We start from the raw sequence: 12,367 nt of genomic DNA, 5'->3' as shown, positions 1-12,367 counted from the left end.
GTACAAGTTTTTCTGCTTGATATGTTTTCCTGTATCCTACAAGAATGGCAGTACTTGGGCTAGTGACTCTGGGCAGACACAGCAAGCAAAACAAAAATCTCTAGCTCCACTGGAAGAACTTTCCTAACCCCCAGGTTTTGTCCTCAGCTGTGATTTCTCAGATGCTTCTTCTACTGCTCCTCCCGCCACTGCTGGTGCAAATAGTACGAGTACAGATAGTAGTGTAGTTGAATCCTCTATTTGTATTGGTCACTGTTGCCTTTCATTAACCTACTGCACCAATTTCCTCTCAAGCACCTTTCCTTTGGGGTGTGGTTTTAAGAACAGGGGCAACAGCTGGTATAATAAACTCCTTCTCCCCTCAGCCCGCTGTTTTAGGTTACTACACTAGAGCAAGTGGTTCATGTACTTTAAGGCTAGAGGGGACCATTATAATAATTTCATTTACCATGGATTAGAAACAGAGTACATACTTCAAAAATATACCTGGCGTACATAATTCAGAGATATGTGTGGTCTTGACATAAGCTTTTGTAGGTGGAGATCCCATCACTTCCCCTGGTTGTTTGTTTAATATTTGTTACACTTCCACATGAAAAATTTGCACAGTGCTTACAGCTCGTATTTCTCTAGAATACAGATTTCAGATTCTTAGTCTTGCTTTGGCTTTTTTTTTTTACTGAAGTTAAAGAGCCTGCTAATGTCAACATCTCCCCCTCATGCGTGCAATTATGGCACACAAAAATACCTGTGGACCTCTCTGCTCCCTGTTATAAGTGGTATCAGCAGCCCTTCCAACAGTTATTCTTTTTTTTATCCTTTCTTTTTTTTTTTTTCTCTTTTCATTTCAACTCTCTTTTCTTCCTAGAAAAAGATATCCCCAGCTGCAAAACCTTTTCATCAGTCTCTGGTTACTTAAGCAGTCTCCACCTTTTAGTCAAGAACGTCTTGTTTTCCTTTTCTTTGCATCTGAACTGTGCAATTAGACTTAAATATATATATGGCTGATTGCATTATATCAACAGCAGACATCGAGAAGGCAGAAGTGTGAGATGTGGGCAACAACCATTCAAAAACTCTTAGCAACTTTTTGTCTTTGTTAGAGTGATTGATGAGGGGACATTAGTCTCTGTGTCCAAACAGACCTGTGCCATTTCTTTTCTACCTTCCGTAACTCCCACACATGCCAGGCCACAGTCTGCTTTGCTCTCCTTCTCCTTTCCTCATTGTGCAAAATTTCATCATGAGAGCAATCCCTAGAAGAACATACTGCTCCCTGAAGGAAGTACCCAGAAAGGCAACAAGTGCACCTGAGGTGGAAGAGGGTTTTTCTCTCTTTCCACCATCTAAACTGGGTCCATCATTAAGGCTGGAAAATCCAGTTTTAGAAGCATGAGATTTATGGCTAAAGAGAAAAGGGGCTGGCTGGCTCCAACCATTCCCAAAATCTTTGGGGTAAAGTCTTGGTGCAGTTGAAAATAACAATAAAAAAAATCCTTATTGTCTCCCTACTATGAGAAAACGATATCATCCCCCGCCTGTATCTGTGGGGATCTATCTCATTTGCAGAAAGGAATAAAGGTTTTTGGAATACAAATCCTGTGTAATTTGTTTTCCAGAAGAAAAGAGAAAACAAAGAGGGAAAAATACACTAGAATCCCCCTGGCTAGTCTGCAGTAATATTTAGTTCACTTCGCTTTATGCACCCAACTCTGGAAAATCAAACAGGAGCACATCCTCCTTGTTAAGTCAGCAGAGAGGAAATCACCTCTAGAGGATGAATCAGAGCGTCCAAGATCTGAATTACTTGTTGGACATATTTATCTCCTCCCAGTGACTACAGAGGGAGTGCAGGATGACAACAATTAGCAAGTCAGAACATCAGTTAGAGGCCTACGGTGAGGTGGCTTTCCATACCTCTGAAGAAATCCACTGTACAGATATTTCTCCAGTTATAAAAGTTATTCCACATCGTATGACTATAGAAACAACGTTGCATGACTTAGGCAAGCTGCATGGTAGGTCCAACTCTAAACTTTGTCTTTTGCATGTTTAAATGAATTCTTCAGCATCCTTTGCAGTGACCTGTATCCCATTGCCATTTGGACTATATTAAAATTAAATATATAAATCAATAAATTGTTCTTAACTCCTAAATAGTTTGCAAATAAAACTGTATTAGCAACAATTGGTCATTCCTGTCTTCTCTTCAAAGTAATTTGTAGATCTTTGTGGACATTTAACACAAAAGTAAAGCTGACTCTTAAAAAGAGAGAAGGATGATTCTGTGGTTAGGGTGTACATGTGGCTTGCTCCCTCTCTTTACACTCTTCTTTGACACGGGATCAGACATCTACTTACATTTTGGCTTCTGTGCTTGACCTATCCATTAAATGGGAAATACTGTCCTTTTATACAGCAGTTATTATAAACCTTTCTGGAGTCAAGAAGCCCAATAAATTGTTCATCTCTGAAACTATTTTCAATGAAGGACCAAATCTTTGCTTGGTGAACTCAAGATTTTGAGCAACTTGTGTAACTGCAGAGGCTCTTCCTCTGCAGCTTCTTTTGTCTCTTACTGGAGTCCAGGACTTTGTCACTTTGTAGCTCTGATTCATCAAGAAGGACATGTAAACTTCCAGAGATAACGAATACCACACATTCCATCAGGTTCATGCTCCACAGGCCTTTTAGTGCCTTAAACATATGATAGTTTCAAAGCTGACTGGAAAAGAAGCCTCAAGGCTTATTCTCCATTTGGATATGTTACCAGCCCACTTCTGTACAGCTTGCAAAACAAGTTAGTGTCTAAGCTGTGGCTGAATTCACAAGAAATTCCACAGAGCTATGACAAGGCAAAAGAAATCTTATCATTTGCAGATTACAAATTTAGCCAACAAAGAGGCATTTATCTCTGTCAAACTTGGAAACTAATCACACAATCCACAGCAATGGCAGAAGAACCTTTTTAGGCCTAGGAAACATACGTGAGTCAAAATATGCTGATTTTGAGCATGCTTGGAGACATGGACATGAGAAGGTTGAGTCATCTCTGAGAGCTGGCATAATTCAAACTGCCCTAGCCAGTGTCGGCAGCGGTGATGGAGCCCGAGGGACAGCTGAGCTCCTCGAGAGGGGCTAGGAGTCTGCACAGCAACCTCACAGCAGTAAGCAAGGCAAAGGAAGCCTGAGAGAGTTGTGCCTGCAATTCCTGCATATCCAGTTGCCACCGCTACACCTCTTATGCCAGCTGTCTGCAGACACCATAATATATGGGAGACTAAGGGCACTGCATTGCATGGGAGTCCTGTGCTAGGAAGATTACCCTTGCTAGGGACTGCATACACCTGCATAGCAGACTTCCTCTGGGTTGCGTTGTGGTTTAATATGGTAAGAGTTGAAGCAATGTTTCCCTCTGCAAAACCAAATCCTGCTTTTCCTCCTCATCTGAGCAGTCTCACTGAGCCAGAGGAACAGGCTGGGCTTGTAGGGTACATGTATAGCTACCTTTGAACTAAACTCTACCCTCAGTTATATGTCCGTGAGCTGGAGCAAGCCTTGCCCTTCAGTGACACCAGTTGGGATGTTTCATTACAGAGGAAAGATGACAGCTCTAGACCTTTTCACTCATTCTGGAGTTCCAACAGCATTTTCCTAGTAAACCAGCTATAGGACCAAATGAAACATATGATTATTACCATAATCATTTGGTCATCCTTGCTTTCTAACCACACAAACATAGTAAGGCATTCACTGTACAGAACTGTGCTTCAGCTTTAAGTAATCCTGAAACGTTTGGTTTGGAAGTCTAAGGAAGCTTACTGAGCATTTATCTGATTTACTGATCTTGTGCAAGCATGTTTCTCTCTTTTGAAAAAAAAAAAAAAAAAAAAGTAGCAGAACTTTTCTGCAATAGAGGGGTACTTGTTTTTTATTATTATTATTATTTTTTTTTTTTTTTCCCAGTGAGCAGAAAATAAAATAATAATCATAAGAAGACAGGCCCATGAGGCCTTGGAGTCTGCTGTGAACATTGTGAGTTTGTTTGTTTTCCCTAAAATATTTTTATCTAATATATAAAATAAAAAATTGTCAAAAAGATATTTCACAGATAATGATATATTAACAACAATTTTGGCTGAAAAGTGTAGGGGAGACCTGCAAAGTGAGAAAAAATAGCATGTGTAGAAACTTAGCTTTAATAAGATCAAGTTTTGCCCTGCCATGTTTTGAAACTATCTGGAAGAGCCTGTTGCCTTCCACAAAGAACAAATGCTGCTAAAATTACTAACGCAATGACTCTAGTTAACAAACAACTTAATACCTGCAGACTTTCTAAGTGGGCGTGGAGGTGTAATTGGCTCTTTTGAATCTTTCTCCTTGGACAGAAGCCAAAGTAAACTCCCAAGCCAAGTCACCCTGTTTTAAAAACCATTTTTCTGAAGCTCTTGGTTCCCATGAAGGCCTGGTATCTATTTTATAATTGGAAATTCAGATATATTTGAAATGCTTCATTTGGAGGCTTTGTCTGAGTAAAGTCCGTAAGAGCAGAAGTACAAATATGCTTTAGGACACATGAACCTATGTGTAGCACACACTGTTTTTTTGTAGGTTACTAAAATGAAATATTTATAAATTGAAAGTATCTGTTTACATGCATTAGATCATCAAGCACAGACGTGCATTAAAAAGATTTTTGATATGAAGACTGCATTGTACTTCCAATGTCTTTGAACATCAGGTGCTGTTTATAATTTTGACTGGAGAAAATCTCTCTGATGAATTCCAGCTACTTTGACATTGTCAGAAAAATATTAACAACATATTTTGGAGGCATAGCAATGAGAAGTAATGGTGAAACTTTCTACTTATGACTAAAAGATTTTGTACATTTCTGTTTACCTTTTCATAAAACCTTTTACCTTTTTATCTTTAACTTGGCAATGCTGGAAAGGCTCCAAGGCTCTTGGCATAAAATTTGCATTGACTTTTTTTTCCCTCCCAAATACAGATTAATTTCCATTCAATATGTGGTGTGCTTTCATCTGTCATCTCTAAAAAGGTAAAGCATTAAATTAAGTTAAAAATACAAGGATCAAAATCAACCATTGGAAAAGCTTTTGTACAGCAACTAATTAGTTAATGTTTTTTATTTTTTCCTTTTTTTTTTTTTTTTCCTTTCCTTTTATTTTTTTATCATTCAGCAGATCTGAATGGTCTGCAAAGCAGTTATGGCTTCTGAGAGTATTGCTTTTTAGATAAAATGGGTTTTTAGAGAAAAAGAGAAAGAAGGAGGTATAGGGAGCTGGTATTCCCACCTTTGTTGTGTGACAGTCACCAGAGATGAATGGCTACAGCAGCAGGTGACAAAATGCCACTGCAAGACAGGTGCCTAGGAAGAGCTGTGCTTCAGAAGAGGCTTGGGAGAGCCTGTCTCAGGTGGGCACAGTCTCGTTTAGACAGCTGATACACCCATGGCTCTTCTAGAAGTCTGAGTTTATTTCAGAGAAACTAGAGGGTCATAGGCATCATTTCCACTTCATTCAAATTTTGCCCTTCATTTTATATATATTTCTAAGTCTAATTATTATTTTTTATGCTGATGATTATTCAGAATGACAGGTAAGTAATGCGTGCCATTAGCTGAAGCAATACTGCTTAGAAACCCCAGTTTTCTTTGTGATACACTGCAACACGTCCTATTTTCTCAGTCTGCAAGCATCTCTGGAGTGCAAAGTGTCTCTGGTGAAAACAATCCCCCAGATGTAGTACTGGCTATAGTGCAACCACACCAGAGATGAGCTAATTCTGCCTTGGAGGTATCGGAAGCACAGGCAATTCAGTAGACCTCTAACATTTGCATTTGAGCCAGATTTTTTTTTTTTTTAAGTGAAATTCTAAAGAAGCTGCATCAGGAACTCCCCAATAAAAATAACAGGCTGTTAGCATTTCAACTGTTTCATTTCAATTATGCTAATTTTGCAGATGCTACAGCAGCATATAAGATTCAGTAGCAACAATCCTGACTTTACTGAGGTTACTTACACATTTTTACAGAGCTAGCTAAAGTCTTCCTGTCTTATCTGTTAAACCAGGGAATGCTTGCTGTAGGAACTAAAAATAATGAGGGTAAATTGTAATGCTAAAATGAAGGAGAAAAAAGTCTTTTGAAGTATTGCCCTGTGGGACTTGCTTAGACTAGTTCAGTCAGGTTTGGGAAGCATTAGAAGACGGAGGATGTGAAAATGCAGAGAATCTGGGTTCTGACATGAGGGAAAAAGCACACCACCCGTCTGATCACTGACAGATGTAAAGCTGAGCAAGACAGGGGTAAACCCTCCAAAGGATTTTGATGTGGAAACCATGTGACAAGCAGGTAAGTTAAGTATTATTCATGCTATTTCAACATTTTAGATATATTTTCTCCTTTTTCTAGTTGAAAAGTATGTGCTTTGTGGAGCCAGCCAGTTCCTGGTTGCCCCAAGAGAGCAGGATGTGGGAGAGGTGGGGGGCACCAGGTCCCTCAACATGGCATAGACCTGGAGGCTTCTGCTCCAGGGGCCTCACAACGAGAGGCCTGTGCTACAGGGGGGAAAGAGTCCTGTTAAACCAGAAAATGAGCTGTGTGCTCTAGATAATGGCAAGGAAGAACTGAGGGCTAGTTTGCAACATTCAGGTGTAGCCATTATTAAGAAATGATGCAAATTCTTTCTTCCAGGAGGAAGCACCAGGGAACATGCCTGCATACTGCTTTACCTCTCTGTGGCAATGGTACATTGCATGGGGTGGTTTGCCCTGCTTTACCCAAGTGTGAAAGGCTGGACTTACCCTCACTGAAGAGCTTGCTTTTTCTGAGGAGATGGGGATGGATTCAAGCTTACATTCCTCCGGGAGCAGAGTCAGACTTTTTGACTGTCCTAGGGACTTTGCAAGAGTGGCCTGTACCTCTTCTCTGTTTTTTTCCCTTTTCAGTCTACTTAAATCAAAGGTTTCTCACATAATCATTAAGCTTAATGGATTTTTGTTCCCCCTGGTTTCAGCACAATCTCAAGTGTTTGCTATCAAAGACATTTTTTTAAAAAAATTATTTATTTTTTAAAAAGTGCTTATGTAGAAAAGGGTGATTCATGCTTCTGTATATATAGGGACATGGGTAGGTGAAACTTCTTATTCCCCACATTGTTGTCTAACCAGCCAGTCTATGCAGACATAGCCAGCAACTTTGAACAATAAAGTCAAATAAAACCACTTTCAGAAAAATGGGGACTCCCTACAGATTTCATTTTACATTCTGAAGAGGCATTGTGACTCCTTTTTCTATATGCGTTTTATGTAAAATGTCCTTTGTCAAACAAAGAAACAGGGCAAAAATGTTTAAAAAATCACTATTTCTGGCATGCAATATTTATGATAATTCATGAAGAACAGTAGCATGAACTGCTAAAAGATATCAAAGGGAAAGGATGTACTTTTTACATTTTACAGCTCAGGGGAAACACACTGTAAGTACTCAGCACAAACCTCTAACCTAATGCTAGCACAGAATTTACTCTCAGCTATACATGTTCATAGGCACTACTATTAAATTAACGCTTATAATTGCATGGTCATGTTCTGGATTTCTGTGTGCATTGAAGGCTATATATAGATTTGCTTATGATACTGCCACCTTCAGGAATTAAATATTATGTAAATTTGAAACAACTGTAGTTGTGAGATGAAATAACACTAGAGGTAATCTAAATTTATGTAATTTGCCAGGGTAAACTACTCAAGATTCACGGTGGATTCCCTTTACATCTGACAGATCATCTCTGAATTTAGCCTTTATAGTCTAAGGTTAAGACAATTCTATGGCAATTTAAGGCTGGTTCAAGTGAAGTGCCAAGGGACCAGATAAGGGTGTGCCATGTTAAGCAGATAACAAAAAGCTCTATGAATGTGTAATGGAAGGTAAGTCAACTCCCCTTTTAAGTTACTCTGGCTCTGTTTATATATTCCCCCAGATGGATCAAAAGGGTTAGACATTCAAATGTGCCTTAGAGGCACAGCTATAGCAAAAAATGTGGAACTGAAATGAGCAAAATATTTTTTCCATCTCTTTGAACTATCAGAGGTTTTTCAAATAAATCGTGCACTGCTGCACTGGAATGAAAAGAGGATCTTCCAATGTTTTAAGTACCATTCATATCAAATATGGACTACAGTAGCCCTGTAATTAATACAGTTTGCAAGAATGTATTGTGATTTCAGTTGCTTCTTTGAATAATTAAGAAGAAAGATATGTCCCAAAGTTTTTCATATTCCAAGAAAATAGCCTAAACTGTTTATTTTATACTGTGCCTTGCTCAGGCTCTTTAATTGGATCTGCGTAACATATGAATGAATCTCACAAAAACTCTGTTCACAATATCACAAGGGCCAATATTAATTTATCCATCTTTTGGTGTCTGTGATGTAGATATCTGCACCTGAGCTAGTCACACAGGAAAACTAGGGTCACCTAGTCAACTTTTGTATTCAGTGGAAGTACAGTAAATATGATCAATGCCACACAGGGCAAAATTAATCTGACCAAATGTAGGCATCTAGTTTAGGATAAGACGCATGCATCAACTGTTGGCCAGATCTCTGCTGACTATAAAAAAATCTAAGCTCAGATGTTTTGTGTCTGTGTAGTAAACACACATTTATTCAGCTGTATCTCACACAGTTTCCCACATTAATAAATCTCAAGGATTGGCTGTCAGTTACCTTGGTGTTTACAAACGATAGTTGAATGTTTCCTTTACTAATTTTTTTTCTCACCCTTCTAACCTATCAGACCTGGTCCACATTGTAAAAACAATTAAAAACTTGCTGGTCACCAAGCCTGATTTTTGTAGAGATGACCCTGACCAACAGGCTGACTTCTGTCCTATATCTTACTTTAATGAGAAATTTCCTCCTGATGAAAAAGTTTGTGAAGTAGTATTATCCTTTCTGGATATCAAAATTTGCATCATTCATGATCTTTATATGAAGAGGATAGACATTCAAAAACTGTTATTAAATGTTTGGCTTCTGACTTGATGAGTATGCTAATCTTCGTGTTAAGATTGTCATTAAATATTCTTCCATTAAAGCACAGATAAAATGGTCCAGGCATGATTCAGAATGTGATAAAACTTAATTTATTACTTGTTTTTACATTTTATTTACTGTCCATATCTGATGACTGTTGAACTGGTGACTGAATCTGATCACTTCCTTCAGTGCTATTAGCGACTGTGTATTTGACATAGAAAAACATATCAAATATTTTCTTAAATTTTCAGACTCTCTCCAACAAAAAATGTCCCAATTCTTTTGCTATTCTTTAAGCCATGTTCCAGCTGAACTAAAAACTTGTATTTTTATTATGTAATTTTCCTTCAAATTTGCTTAAAAATTTAAAGTTTCCTGCCTAAAAATGAGTATAAACCATAAGAAAAACATTTCAGCTTATGAAAGATGTTTTTCCTCATATCAGAAATACAATTAATTCTTCCTTTTATTATTTTTAAAACAAATCTTATAATACAGTATTATGACATCAGTGTATCATAACTTTGAAGTTATTAACATAAGGGAAAAAATGTAAGCATCATGAATACTATCGTAACTCCTTGTTAGCCAGTCACTATCTTACACAGTCCTTATTCCAGATAATATAGTAAACAGAAAGTCTGTTATCCAGTAGGAAGGAAAAAAAAAGAGAAGAAAAAAAAAAAAGAAAAAAAAAAAAGAAAAACCCTTTGTTATATCCTTGTGTACCACACAGATTTTATCTGCTTTTAACATACGATGATCTCAGTTTTATAATTACACACAGGTACATAAAATAAGACTTTGCTTTGAACTGCTTGAAATACAACATAAAAGAATTGCACACTCCAGATGCAGTACTAGCTTGGCTTGCTATAATATTGGAAGGTAGAATGCAGGTAAATTAATTATGGGACAGAGGGCTTGAGTCTCACCCTATACCACAAACCCAAGAAAGCCCAAATTAACGTCTTGCTCAAGCCAGAGGTTTTTGATTTTATTTATATATATATATATATTTTTTTTTTTTTCTGATGACTTCAGTAGAATTGGACTGGATCCAGAAAAGAAAGGGAGGATGTGATCAGGCATCAACCACTCTGCCTTGATAGGAACCTGAGACACATATCGGTTTGAAGAGTTAGTTTCAAGGGCAAGCAAAGAGCCTTGATGGTGTAAATACATGCATGCCACATCTTCACTAAAGATTCCTTCTAGATCTGAAGCAAAAGGGCTGCAGTATAAGTTTTCAAATATTGCTTTTATTTATTTATTTATTTATTTTATCATTTGACCACCACTTCTGTTGTGGCAGTATTACACCTCAGGTGTAATAGCATTTTTCTTTCTTTTTGATGTGCAAATTTAAGAAAGAGTGTGAATGAAGATGGAAATGGAATGTGTTCAGCTGGAAAACCTGTGGAATGGTAAAATTTATTTTAGTATCTTTTCACAGTAGGAAACATTTGTTGTTAATATGCAATGTTTTTGACTTCTCAAAACCTAGAGATAATTATTTCTAAGTCACCATATTTTATACAAGAATTAATGGGAAGTGTATGCCAAAGACACAAAACCCCAAAATTTTAACCCAAAAGTTATGTGCATTTTCATAAATGGTTATTTTTATTTATATAAAGAATGTGAAAGTTGTGCTAAAATCTTGGATGTGACTTAACACATGGAATATGGCTCTCTGGTTTCATAATTACATGCAATAATAATAATTTTACAATGGTAAGGGCTAATTTCTATGTCCAACAGAAAATGAGAGATCCCTGCAAGGTACTTTGTGATACAGAAATGAATCAAGAGACATGTTTGAAAATACTGTCCCATGAAAATATTTATACTCTAATCCAACTACTCTACTGGGTTTGGATAGATAAATATAGCTAAAAAAATAAATTTTGAAAACCATTAATTCCCTAATTTAAATGCAGATAAAAATTTATTTGTTCTTCTGCTTTCATTTCAATTTACATAAATCAGGAGGCTATCTACACTGAGATAAATTTAGGACAAATTCATAAAATGAATGCATTCTGAGTTATAAAAAAAAGACAGAAAAACAAACACACAAACAAACAGCATTTAAACTAGGCAGCTAGATATAAATATCTTATTAATCAGTTTCTGATGATAACAGTGACTACTCCAAATTCTATGAAGAAACTGTGAAAGGCTAACAATATTTGTCTTGTTCTACACAGTACAGTGGATTAACTCAACAACATCATTTAATCATCTCAATACTGCCACTATATCTAATAACCAATGTATGAAGAGTTTGGTGAAATTTTATCTCCAGTCAATCGTCTTCAGGATGTAAATATTTCTTCCCCTTTAGTTCTTTTACTTTGCAGGAAGAGGAGCAATCATTGTCACTTAAAAAATAATATATATATATATACATATATATAATGAAGAATGAAGAATATTGTCAGACGAAGTTTCATTTTGTACAGCACAGCAATTCAAGTTTAAAATATAGATAGTTGCAGTCATATTGAAACGTGTGATTTATTCAAAATGTGGAGTAATACTGATTCTCGCATCCACTAAACAATCAAGCAAACAAATTCAAACAAAACAAATAATAATAATCATAAATAAATAAATAAATAAACAAACGAGTGTTTCTCACAATTTTGCTTTTTGGCCACTATGCATCTCTCAGAAAGCTAAAAAAAGGATTCAAACATGATGTAGTTCAGTAATTTGGCCTGGTTAAAAGAAAGCAAAATTAAAAAAATTATATCACATTAAAAATTATATTCATAGATAAGAGGAAAGTTTCTTTAAGTTTATGAATCTCAGAAAATGTGGAAGAGTTTAACAAGTATTTGATAACAGAGGAATGTGGGGCCTGGTTTTGAGTCTTTAAAAAATGAGTAGCGAGTTCATGAAGTAGAGAATGAAACTGTGTTTCAGTAGGGAGAAAATAATTTATTATGAACGGGTAATGTAAGCTTAGTTAGAAATGAGAGAAAAAAGTTGTCACTGAAATCAGTCAGTCCAAATGTAGAGGCACTTGAAGTAAGTCTCTTTTTCATACACATTTCAGACCAGTTTTCAGATTCATGAAGATATAGCCTACTGAGATTAAATCTGCCAAATAATAAAATGAATCTTTTTTTTTTTTTTTTTTTTTTTTCTTTTCTTTTCCTAGACAGATGAATTTACTGTTAGGAGTTTAGAAGTTGAGGCTCAAAGCCCTGGAGTTCCCACCTTTTATTCTCTCCCTCAATTTTAATTGCTTCTGTGATTGAAGAAGTGTGGTAAGGTGCACCAGTACCCA

The 12,367-nt window shown here is 36.6% G+C and overlaps 1 long non-coding RNA gene across 1 annotated transcript; it reads left to right on the top strand.

The window, feature by feature from the left end:
- Positions 1-6,113: 6,113 nt before the first annotated feature.
- Positions 6,114-7,004, top strand: LOC121065808. The gene is made up of 2 exons (XR_005817327.1): positions 6,114-6,376; positions 6,719-7,004. It is a non-coding gene; the product is annotated as an uncharacterized LOC121065808 (long non-coding RNA).
- The last annotated feature ends 5,363 nt before the right edge of the window (positions 7,005-12,367 follow it).

This window comes from Cygnus olor, chromosome 2, assembly GCF_009769625.2.
Source record: "Cygnus olor isolate bCygOlo1 chromosome 2, bCygOlo1.pri.v2, whole genome shotgun sequence".
Lineage (NCBI taxonomy): Eukaryota > Metazoa > Chordata > Aves > Anseriformes > Anatidae > Cygnus > Cygnus olor.
The sequence above is the reverse complement of the archived record's forward strand: the minus strand, read 5'-3'. Positions and strand labels throughout refer to the sequence as shown.